The sequence below is a fragment of the Dromaius novaehollandiae genome, chromosome 15 (assembly GCF_036370855.1).
Source record: "Dromaius novaehollandiae isolate bDroNov1 chromosome 15, bDroNov1.hap1, whole genome shotgun sequence".
NCBI classification, from domain to species: Eukaryota; Metazoa; Chordata; class Aves; order Casuariiformes; family Dromaiidae; genus Dromaius; species Dromaius novaehollandiae.
Genome location: NC_088112.1, coordinates 1,236,702 through 1,249,087, shown reverse-complemented (window position 1 = coordinate 1,249,087; position 12,386 = coordinate 1,236,702). Strand labels below are relative to the sequence as shown.

At 51.4% G+C, this 12,386-nt stretch overlaps 1 protein-coding gene across 2 annotated transcripts in view; it reads left to right on the top strand.

The window, feature by feature from the left end:
- Nucleotides 1-7,665: 7,665 nt before the first annotated feature.
- Nucleotides 7,666-12,386, top strand: part of PSD2 (pleckstrin and Sec7 domain containing 2) — a 102,090-nt gene continuing 97,369 nt past the window's right edge. For both annotated transcript variants that reach the window (XM_064520727.1, XM_064520725.1), the window contains exon 1: nt 7,666-7,865. The gene's annotated coding sequence lies outside the window, so the exon portion shown is untranslated. The remainder of the gene's footprint in view (nt 7,866-12,386) is intronic.

Here is a 12,386-nt window from a genome sequence, read left to right as displayed (position 1 = left end):
TCATTTGCCTCCGGAGCACAGCTGTGATTGAATTGTCTTGTCAATGAGAGTCAATGCACAAACATGCAGCTTCCACATACATGGCTAAGATCTGATGCAGACTGGGCCCAGATCAACAAACAGAGCACTACCACAGGGGTGAATCTTGGGTGCCATGTGCAGTGTTTCAGGACTAGCTCAAGCTGGCAGACAGTCAGGCAGGCAGCTCCTCTCTGTGGGTCCCACTACTGGACCTGGCTTTCATGCCTCCCTGCGGCACTGCCATCCCCGGCTGGGACCCGACATGTGCTAGGCATGGTCAGTTGGCTGGGTTGTTTTTCTTGGTGAGCCCAGGGAATTGGGAAAATGTAAGGAAAGATCAAGAGAGGAGGAAGGATTTAACAGCAGGGCCTTGTCTTCACCAGGGGCCTGCAACGAGATGCGCTTGCTGCAGGTTGGTGGTGCGGGCTGTGTTGGTGGTGTGGGCCCCATCACAGGTATTCATGTGGCCACTGCAACCTCCAAGACAGGAAAGGGCTTGTGCTGGACATGAGGCAGACAAGACCAGAGGGCAGGCAGGAGAGAACAAGAGAGGGCTAAAACATCACAGCATTTAGTGCTACAGGGTGGTTGAAATGGCACTCCCATGGAGGATGACGGTAGCATGTTCCTTATTTCAGCAGCAGCAGAACCACTCCACAGGTGATGTGCCTAGGACCCAACAAGCATGCTTCCACACTGAACACAAAGTTGCTGGCCTCTCTCAGGCTATAACTTACCTTGTGGGTGACCTACGAGCTCTGGCTATGCTCCCCCTCCTGCCTGCTCCCTGCTCAGCCCCCTACTCTAGCAGGTATTTAAGCAGGCTGCAGCAAAGATTTGCTGCAGGATAGCAGTTGCTGAGCAGCTGATTTGAGCTCTTCAAGATGATCAGGGCTTGCTAAAGAGCAGCACATACAGAGACAGGCCATGGCTGTTATTCTGGTTTGGATCATGCTTTTTGCCGTAGTTTAATGATAATCATTGCTGCAACATCTATTTCCCTCAGTGGCAGATATGTGAAATAATTGCTGTAACCCTTTCTTTGATCAGTTGTGTGTTTGTCATCTCCTGCAATTCTTGATGGGCCTCTTTTTGTGGTGATGCTGATTGTTCTGTCTTTGTAACTTCAGGAAACATTAATATGTAATTTTGGAAAGAAATTAAGCTTGTAGATGAACACATCACTAGCAATACGGTCAGAATGAAATCTAGGCCTGCCTCTAGACTGAGACTGTACTTTACGATGGCAACCATGTGTCTGGTCTCCCTGGCAAGTAGGTGGATGCCATGCTTTCAATGGTGCCTGTGTGATCAGCCACGACATAGCTCAGCCCAGCCACCAATACCTATTGCAGGCCTTGATCACATCATCTGTAAAGCAGAGTGGAGATCTGGCCCACCACAGTCTGTGGCCACCACTTTTTGCCTGCCTGTTCCTCTGAAGGTCCCAAGCTTTAAGTGGAGGCAGCAGTTATTGTCTGAGCCCTGATGAGAACATCTCAGTGGACTTCTCAGCCCAGTTGCCATGGTGCTGGTGAGTACAACTTGTTTGCCAGCAGTCTTTAAACTAAAATCTGTGACTTTCACAGAACAAGTGCCTGGGGCTGATCACTCACTTCCCTGGACTACAAGGGAGGAGAAGAAGTAGCAGAAGAAAGCTTTCAGATCTGTCATAGAGGGGGTGACTATTCACTGAGTAACACCAGTGACATTTTCTATATCACTCATCCTTGCAGCTTTGAGTTGCTCCACTCCATGGTGACAGTCTTCTACAAGGAAGAGGAGCTGCAGAGATCTAATATAAATCATAGCAAAATGAGCTCTACTATTGACCATAGCTAGTATCCTCACTTTGTGCTAAATAACAGAGATGGGACCCTTGCTGTGCTGGGTGCTGTACAAAGGAGATGGTTCCGACGGAACCCATATCTCTTCTCAGAGTGCAATAGGAATGTGGAAATCTTCTCGGAGATGAACATCACAATATCTTTAAAGCCTTCACAGGCCAACACTGAGGAATTAGCACACCAGGAAAGCTGGGGATGTATGCTAACAGCTTGCTGGGAACAACTTTGGTGTAAATGGATGCACTTTCTTTGGCTCCACTGGGCTAACAAGAAGACTCTCGGCTGCTGCAAGGGGCTGGTGTCTGCTCAAACCAATGAGAGGTGGGATATCCCGTGTCCTCACACATCTACTCTTGCAGTCTGTTCTTCCTCTGGAACAGCTACACCATGGCAGAACATGACCCTGGGAAAAAAGCCAGGTTCTGCTCTTGGTGCAAACTGCTGAGGCCAGAGGACACAGCATAGGTCAGAACTGAAGAAAAATAGGTATCTGAACCCCAGTTCTCTGTGACAGAAATAATTTCCAGAGCCCCTGAGGCTGGCCAGCATCTGGCCAGTAAATCCAAGGTATCTTACCACTGAGCTTGAACAGTGTCTGTGTAGGTGAGAACATGCACCTGTCAGGATCCAGTGTTAGAAGAAAGTCTGCCCTGTTCCCAATCTTGTGGGCCACAGTTCCCCAGAGAGCCAGGGAGGAAAGTGAATGTTTACTTAATAGCTCCATGAATGAAGTCATTAAAAGCTTCCCATCATGTTAGTGGGACTGAGGGCTCATGTGTTATCAGCCAGCAGAAGTTGTTTCCCCTGGCCTCTGCAGCTTGCTTGCAGCAGGTCCACTGTGAGACTTATGAGCCAGGCTGAGCACTGCTGGAGCAAAGGAGAGCCAAGCAGACAGTCCTAGCAAGTGGAGAAAATGGGGCTTACATAGGGGATAACTGTTAGCAGAGAAGACTACCGGGGCAGGATAGGTCCTGGCTACCTGGGCAGGCAGTCCCATCAGGCTGCCAATCCTGCAGCTGTCCTTGGCCTCATTGCGAGAAGGCGCCTGACACATGCTGCTGAGAGATCAGCAGTTGGCCCTGAGCATGCCCCAGATGGTTTGATGCCAGGGTGTTTGCACACAGCTCTGCCATTTAATGGGGGGAGAACGCATGGCTGATCCCAGCTGAAGCCATACACTAAAATGCTGACAGACTGTTTGTTGAGACACAAACATTGGCAAATGGCCCTGCTTGCCATATACTTAGAGTCAATGCAGAGAAGGAGGAAACCTAAGAACAGTGCTCTCTCTTTCTGTCAGTAACTAAGAGCCACCAGAGTGCAGTTCAGTGCATTTTTTCTGAGGAGAGGGAAGTAACTTTAAGAAGAGATTTGAAGCCCCCTTTCCAAATGGGATTCCCAGCTTCCTGAAATGAGGCTAGGTGATGATATAGATAGCAGAGGATGTTGCCTGGTACAACACAATTCAGGGAATGGAGCACCTCACCTCTTTGGCCGGAATGGTACCTCCTTGATCCCTCAGGCTTGGTGTGTTCAGCAATACTTCTCCAGAGTAAGCCAGCCTGATAGCATCTCAGATGTGCTGGAGAATTCTCTCCCAGCAGGAAAATGTGGCATGTGGGGCTCACAGTGGTGCTAGCTGTGCTCAGTGCCTTTCAGTAGGGTTCTGCCTTACTAACTGATATGTGCCATTAGCTCTCCCTGCCTGGGATCCCATGCACCAAAAAAGAAGAGACACATGAGGGTGAACTGTCTGTAGATGGCAGCTGTGAAGAATGTAACACTGAAAACGTGAGTCAGAGTTGGGCAGCATGGCGCAGGAACCAGAGACCAGTGTTTTGTTCAGCATGGGAGACAGGTCTGCTCTGCTCACTTCAGAGTCAGGCCAGGACCTGTACACACTGGAGTTCCACATTTGTGCCATTAATGGTGTTGAGAAGGTGGTGCTGAGAAAGGAAGAATTGCCTGCAATCCACACTCATTGCTTTTGGCCTCCAGTGCTGTCATCTCACAGGTTGCCAGGGTTTGCAGCCTCGAAAAGCCAGTTCCCAGGTAGTCTAGGTTGTGAGGCTGCTGAAGGATTCCCAAAAGTGCTGCACAGGAGAGCTGCTGTTCATAGACATCAAACTAGGAAAATCATAAGGTTTGCTTCTATATGACCTTTTAGCTTTTTGTTTGCAAACAGGTGCCTTTGTGTCTAAGATATGTTCTCCCCCCCCCCCCCCCCATTTGTGAGAAACTTCTGAACCTAATTTTTAACCTGATTGGGCTTCCATTCAAAATGCCTGACTTCTGCTAACATGCAGTGTGGTGTTTCCTGGAGTTCTTCCCCCTCAAAATGCTGAATACTTCTTAGACCAAAGGTGGGAGAGAGGGGTACCCAGAGAAAGAGAATTGGGACCCATATGGGTAGAGAAGGGGGCATGACAAGGGTAAGGAGTTATCACCTGGGAAGAATACATACAGAATAGATGGTACATTTTCGTTTACATGGACACCAATCTAAGGCAGTTTGATGTTAATGGAGACCATGGATTAAAATTACTACTAGTGACCCTAATGAAAATATAAAAATGGGACAGATCTGTGAAAAGCAAACCACTTTGACTTGGGCTCAAGGCTCAACAAATTAGCAAGGATTCTCCTGTGGTTTGTTTTACTTTGAGGATCATTCAATGCATACCTGCATCAGAGGGTGAGCAGTAAAGATGCCAGGGGGCATCCCATTCACCAACCTCTCACAAGAGACAAGTGGCACTGGTGTGACAAAGGAGAGAAAGAAGAGGACAGGATCACTGCAGAGGGCAGTTCTCAGCTCAGCAGTGGAGGAAGCTGTGCCCATGACTAGAGCATTTCTCTTTGCAGTTGTTGCAGTACCACCATGTTCCACACAGTGTCAGACGCCAACATGCGACCACTTCACGCAGGCTGCAAAACCGAGCTCCAGCACCTACCCTGCTTGAGATGCCACAGCCTCCAGGCCCTGTCAAGGATTGCACAAGGCATTAATTTGACGTTAGGAAGGCCTGGGAGACCCCAGTAACTGCCTACTCTGAGCAGCCATCCCCTAATATGCTGTAGCACTGCAGCCTGAAGCTTTAAACTCAGCACCTACAGCTGCACTGGAGGAATGAGGCAATGTCAAATGATGTGGGATGAAGCCTCCTATTTAACTTGTTCTATGCTTCTTTCTGCTCTCTCCTGTGGCCTCCTTGGTGCTGCCAACTTCATTATATATATATGTGTGTGTATATATATGCATTTATATATACTTTATAATTTTAAATCACATGATAGAATGTTGGTCACCTAAAAGGCAAAGACGGTTTTTAGCTTTTGTGGGTTACAGTGAAAAGTGTGAAAAAGACCATCTCAGACATTCTCAGATGTCTCAGACATGGAAAATGTCTATTGTGGTGATAGGGAGCAGCTCCTCATCCTGTAAAATGGCCATAGCGATGTCATTTGGGGCACCTAGTTGCACCAGCCCCGTGTCTGGGACAGGTGTCTAGCTAACACTAAGCTGCGTGCTGCATGATCTCTGGCCATCTTTTCTGTCCATCCACTGCACTGGGTTTCAGATCCCCTCTGACATCCTTGACCACATCAAAAGAGGGGGAGATGAAAGAAAGAGAGAGAATTCCTCAACGCGATGCAAACACTCCAGTGAGTGACCCAGCTGCAGCTCACCTGTGGCAGTGCCTGGCTCCCAGTGCATCGATCCTGCCCTCAGTGTCCCCCAGCCCTCCCATGCTGTCAGACTGCCTGCTCAGCCTCGACCCCTTTGGCTTGTGCTTGCCCAGCTGCTCGCCCACAACAACCAGAGTGAGCTTTCCCCTGTAGCAGGCCCGGGAGGGGGAACAGTCTGCTAACAGAAGAACCTCGCTTTGGTTTGATCTCTCTGACCTGCAACCTACAGGAAACTTCTCTCTAGATTAACCTCATGTGTCTCCCAGCATTTCCCTGCTGCTCCTGAGCCCTTCCCCCCGGTCTTGACCTCCTTCTTGGCACTCCCATAGGTTTTCCTATGCGGGGCAGGAGGGGTGTCTCTCATGGTGTCTTGCAGCAGCCTTTTCTGTGACCTCCTTCTTGGCCTTTCCTTGCCCTGAGCTTCCCAAGCTTTTCACCCCCTCCTGCCCACACGCCAGGCTCAAACACTGGCACCACAGCTTCCCCAGGGATCCTGTCTCTTAGCAACGCTCCAACCCAGAAGGTGAATGCTGAGCACACGTCTCCATCCATCGACAGCCATAGTGCAGTGTGCAAAGTGCAGAGGGTAACTGCTGCCTGGAGGGGAGAGGGAACATATGCCTCCTCCTGCACATGCCACCTCCTCTGTCCCCTGTCACTGGGAAGCGGTCGTGGGCAGGAGAAGAAGGAGGTTAAGTTCCTCATCACTAGGAAGAACGTGTGGTGTCACAGTCCAGGAATGCCAACCTGTGACCTAGACAATGTGATGTGACAGGAGACTGCAGAGCTCAAGCACTCCTCTGGAGTCCCTGCCTGCTCTGGAGACACAGTGCAAGTGCCCCAGGGAGGGCTGAAGCCTTGGTCTCCTGCCAAAATCCAGTGGTTCTGCCTGGCTTCTGCCAGTGTTTCATGATTGACAAGGCCCTGAGAAGATGCTCAGACCTTTCCCTGCTCTGTAGGAGCTGGAGTGGTGAGCATGGGTTCACACAGGCCTTGGGAACCCACATACTAGCATTGTGGCTGCATCCCAGTGAGGAGTGGGAATATCCATAGTCCTAAGTCCTCTGTCACGGCCATGCAGTGAGGCCATCTTATGGGCACAGTGATCTTGGAGATGAACTGATCGAAGATTTAATCCTGCTGGTGTGGGAACAACCTGGGCTTGGAGGTGAGTGCCAGCACCTCAGGCTCACTGACATCCCCAGAAAGAGGCTTAGGCTGGGCTCTATCTGATTCCCTGCTCTGCTGGGAGAGCTTGCAAGCTCCTCAGCCTCCACAAGTATTTGGTGCCACCATATCTGCAGCCTTGAAAATCATAAGAAGGCCCTAAAAGTCAGGAAGCTGGAATAGCGAGGGACTCAGGGGCTGCATAAGTCTGCCATATGCTGTTTTGTGCTGGTGGAGTGGTGCTACCAGCCCTCAGCCAGCATCAGTGGCTGCCCCTGAGAGGAGAGCAAAACATTTCCCAGTTTCACGCAGCACCAGGATTCAGCCATCGTCTCTGCTTCAACAGGGGAACTGTCCCCAGGACAAAAGCTGCGGGCCACCTCCATGCCTGTGGGCCCCATGCAGCAGCATCCTTGCCCCAGGTGCAGGCAGTGCCCTGCTCCCGCACCCAGGTCACAAGGTCTTGTGGCGAGAACAGGTGGTCCCACAGCCTGTCTCACCGCCTGTAGCCTGTCTCACCCCTGTACCTGCCTGTATGTACTACCCTGTCTGTATCTACTACAGCCTTCCCCATCCACTTCCCCCCACCCCACAGCCTGTCCCACAGTCCATGACCTGTCTCAGCCCATGGCCTGCCCCCCTCACCCCACAGCCTGTCCACTTCCCCCTACCCCACGGCCTGTTCTCCCCCATGGACTGTCCACTCCCCCCACACCCTATGGCTTGCCCCCCCCAGCCTGTCCTCTCCCACAGCGCACAGCCTGTCCCACAGTCCGTGTCCTTTCGCACCCCCCGCCCCGCAGCCCGTCCACTCCCCCCACACGCCACGGCCTGTCCCACCCCACGGCCTGCCCCACCCGCCGGGGCCGCGCGGCGAGGCCGGGCGCGGGCCGCCAGGGGGCGGCAGAGTGCGCGGCGCGGCCGGTGGCGGGACAGCCGGGCTGGCCCTGCCCGCACCGTGCGGGAGCGGCCGCAGCGCCGCGGGCCCGGGGCAGGGTCAGGCGCTTCGAGGACGCGCTGTGCAGCGCGGACTTCCCCATGGCTGCGTGGCCCCGGCGGGCTTCGTCGGGGGCCGGTGCCGGCGAGGCAGGGACGCGGATGCGGGCCTGGAGCCGGACGCGGGCCAGGCGCGGCGGCGCGGTGAGTGCGTGTCCGCCCGCGGGCTGCGGGCTGCGGGCTGCGGGCAGGGCCCGCCGCGGCGGCCTGCCCCGGGCCCCGGCCTGTCCCGGCAGCGGCGCCCCCAGGGCCTGGCAGAGCCCCTCACCAGGCGGCTGGGCCCTGGGGATGCGGGTCTGGGGGCCCCGGAGTGCGACCCCCACGGAGGCGCATGGGGCAGCCATAGCCTGGCCCTCATCGGCATCCCTGGCCATCTGCCTGTCGGCACGTCCAGAGGTGATGGGGCTTCCCTTCCCCATGCCGCAAGCCCAGAAACCCTTCCCGGGCAGCCCACCTGCACCGTGTCATCCCCCCACCAAGCTGGGCCAAGGCGCAGGTGCCAGTGGGGCCCGGCCCCCCGGACCGGGCTCCCTGGGGGTGTTGTGCAGGGTTGGCCCATGCAGGCCACGGGATCTCCTGGCAGTGACGCTCACTCAGAGGGCCCCGGGTTGTGGGGCAGTGGGGGGCCAGTTCAGCGCTGAGGTCCCTTTGCTCCCTGTGCAGCCTTATCACCTCTGGGAGACCTCTGGGGGCTGTACTGCCCCATGTGCGGCTGCAGTGGGGCACAGGAAGGGCCATTTGTAGACCTCATATGCCCCTTTCACTGTGGGTCATGCACACACCTTGAGCTAAAGGCTGTCCTTACCTGGAGAGTCTTCCCAGGAAGGAGTACTGGGAGATTAAACGTGTGCTCAAGTTTTGTAACTCTGTCTCAGAGGGCTGCAGTGATGATCAGGCTGTTCAGGGGAGGACTCAGTGTTCTGGTTTTGGAGGATTTGAGGTCTAGAAGAGGGTTTAGTACAAGGAGTTTTCTGTTTATGGGTTCCTGACCTCCTGCTTATGTGTCCAGTACTCAGTAAATTTTCTTCTGTGTAATGGAGTAAGCTCAACTGGGTGCCAGAAACATCGTTTCAAATGCCATCCAGTGGTGTTTAAGATGTGATCCAGAGAGGCAGGGTATTTATCTGCATCTCCTGTGCTCCAGCCAACCCCACTGTTCTATAAAAGGGGACATGAACATCTGTATACCTGGTGATGTCAGAAGAGGGCCCCTGCTTAGACCTTTGGTGGAGCTCACAGGCATCTGCTTTTGGGAGGGGGCTTTCAGTTTCTCTTTCAATTGCTGAATAAGACCAGGAGAAGAGTGGGATTTAAGGTTCATCCTGTCCTCAGGGTCTCTCCGCAGAGCAATTTCCTGCAAGACACCCCTGAGCAGGATCCAGAATGGCTGGTAAGCATGAGACTTCATTGAGAGGAAGCTTGGAGCTCAGAGTGAGCTGTAGACTGGGACTTTCCTCCTGCTGCTCACATGACCATGAAACCCAGCTCAGCTATGAGTTTCTGCCAGATTTTAAGCAGTGTTCCTTTGCTCAGAATAGGGTGAGAGAGGTTGGGCTTGCTTTAAGTGTCTGATGTAGAGGGAATGCTGAGAAACAGAATTAAAAAGATATGGCCTGGACAACCCCATTCAATTTGATTTGCAGGTCACCTTGGTCTAATGGAAAGAAAACACGATGTGAAGATTAACAGGTCTTTCTTGGTACCTTAGCAAGCAAAGTTAGTAATCTCTTGGCAAAGTTGCTAGCATAGGATGCTGTCTACGTGGGACAGGAAGTTGTTGCTGTGAGGATCTGTCTTCTACTGCTATTAACTGTCTTCAGCTTTGAGGTTCCTCTGGGTAATGTTCTGAGGAGAAAAGAGGATCTCAGGTTAAGCTATTACCTATTGATTAGGATTGAGTGAATGTGTTTTTACCTCTTTGTTGGCATGCTTGGGCGAGGGAGTGGGGAGCTGGCCCAAGGAAACCAGATTATTCAGTAAATTAGCATTCTTTTTTTTCCCAACATATCTTTTTATTAAAATAAATTACAATGCTTTTGACACCTTCAGAGCCAAATTATTTTTTGTAGATTTCAAATTATTCTTTAGTTAGAAAAGCCTTTGCATAGGATGAAAGGCATTTTGGAGTAAATATCATCTTAAAGTGAATATTTTCAGTTCTTACTATCTATAAAATGTTGCCATTAGTCTGGCAGGGGAAGGGGAGAGATGGGCTCTGAGTCAAACTTAAGGGAAGAGGCCATTCTGGGGTTTTTGACTTAGCTGGCAGAGGTAATGTATGAGTGGTGGAGTTGCCTTGAAGAGCTTGCTTCTGTGCGCCTATGATCAGCTTTCTCATTGCTGGGCCCTTTGCCTCAGCCTAGCTCAGAACTAGTTCTAGCTTATGCCCCAGCATTGAGAAATGAAATTTTACTGTCCTGAGGTTGAAGGCAAGTTCTTGTCACTGTTGCTAGCACCAAGAATGGGATTGAGGCCACGCTGGGCTGGACATGGTGGTATCTTCTGTCCCAGTGTTTCCTGTAACCCCCAGACTTTCTACTTTCAGCCCCAAAGGAGCAGCATTGCTAACCACCCTGGACTGCTGGGGAGAGCAGCCTGTCCCTGGGAAAGGACTGCGATATGCTGCTCTAGCATAAGCCGAGTAAGACCTCTTCCTGCCTTACTGGTGCCTTAATCTGCCCTGCTTTACAAGTAAAGCACATGCCTCCTCTCTGCCCCAGTGCTTTGTCCTCTCTTGAAGATAAATGCTAGCAGTAGTTGTTGTAACAGCCTTAACAAAGACCAGTGAAAACTTTCTCTGCCTCCTACCTTTGTCCTAGGCTAGTTTACAAACTTCCCTAGCCCAGAGCGAATGACTGAGCAGCCCAATTCAATAAAAGGTAGTTAAAGGCTGTTGCAGGTGATGGATTATTTCAAGGTTAAAAGGAAACTGATGCAGGAATACTTGCAGAGAGGTCTCAGTGCTTTTTCTGAGGGTGGTCTGATCTCTACTGAGTCTACTGAGAGAATAAGTAGCCCTCGGATTGTGTTGATCCCTTGGGTTGTGCTGTGGTTGAAGTGGGACACGAAACTGGTGAATACCTGCATAGAGGTAAACTGTACAGCCTGATGAAATGGGACCATTTGCTACATTTTTTATTATTCTTACAGGTCTTGTGCTGGTTTTTGAATACCCCAAGGTCCTGTCTTGGGGCAGCTGCCTTGTAACCATCTCGTCATTCCAGGAGACTCAGCTGATAACACGTCCCTGGGTCGAGTGCAGGGAAGGTTACTGTGGTTCACACCTGGACAGCTGCCCCAGACTGCTTTCTGGAAATACGGGTTTAGCAAAAGAAACCACTTCTCACAGGGAGCCATTTCTCTGAAGGGGCTTAAAGCTTCCTACAAAGGAAAGTTCCCCACAGACCTAAGTCTGTGTGCTTTCCTACTGCCTTCGTCAAGAGTTGCAGCAGACAAGGAACAAGATTTTGAGCCACAGTATGAGACCTGGTGCTCTGGGTTTCCTCTCCAGCACACAGTCCTGAGCCAAGAAAGCTGCCTGTCCTGCAGGGGCCTGATACGAAACTCCAGCCCTTGCACAGTCAGTAAGCAGAGTGGCATTAACTCCCCTTTTCGAACAGCAGTGAGGCTTCTTTGATGAGCATGCTATCTGTGGTATTTACTTTGTTGTTTCCCTTTTAAAGACCCATCATGCTTGGTTTAACTGCAGCCTGGTGGCTGGCTTGTGGGTTGCAGAGCTTTTGAAGATGCTAATACAAGAGCAGATGATCCTTAATCACTTCTTTATCATGCCCTCTCTGAACAGTGCTCTGCCAGTGGGCTGAAAACCTGGCTGGTGGAAAGGCAGGGAAGCACATGGAGTCCAGCAGAGCTAGATTGGCTTAAGCTGACTGAAGGAATGGGCCCCAGTAGCTGAGACTATTGAAGCAGTGTGCAAGCGTTAAACTTGATCTGGCACTTCAGTTGTTAGGCTCATCTTTCTCTCTGGAAATGGTTTGGGGATCGAAGAAGAAATTTCTTGCAAAACCCTGGGTTTAGCAGATCAGATAGAAGGACCAGCTGTCAGCACAGGACAGGGACAGTTTAACCATTTGTAAGAAGTTCCTAACCTGAGGGGCTGCAGATCAGGGCAGCTTCAGGTAGTTTTCTTTAAAACATGTTGATCTTTGTCCTGGAGTCTTCCTGCTGCCTTTTTTGTCTGACTCAGCCTTGAAGTTGGCATTCAAAGGCAAGAGTCTCCTCTTCAAGCTGTTAGATGATTTTCTTTCAGGAAGAAAGATGCCTTCACAGAGCGTCTGTTGGGGCGCAATGCTGCTTCTTGTAGGTAGAAAGATGGCTGCCAGCAGCAAGCATAACAGTAGTGTCAGAGAGAGGGAGAACCACTCTGCTTTGATTGGGGACTACTTGTCTCAAGCACCTCCCCAAACATATTGCATGTTTTCTCTTCAGTGATCTCCCATCAAGTTAGATGTGTGCATGGACAAGCTGCTCCGCTGTATTTGCTCCTCCTGCTGTGGTGACCAGATGTCCTGCTCTTAGTGGGTTTGTCCTACTTTCAAGTAGGTTAATCTATTTTTGCGTGGCCTAGAGTGTTGGAATGTCCTTTGTTGTGACATTGCCTTCCTACGTGTCCTGCCGCCTGGCTTTCCTGTGGTGGAGGCAGAA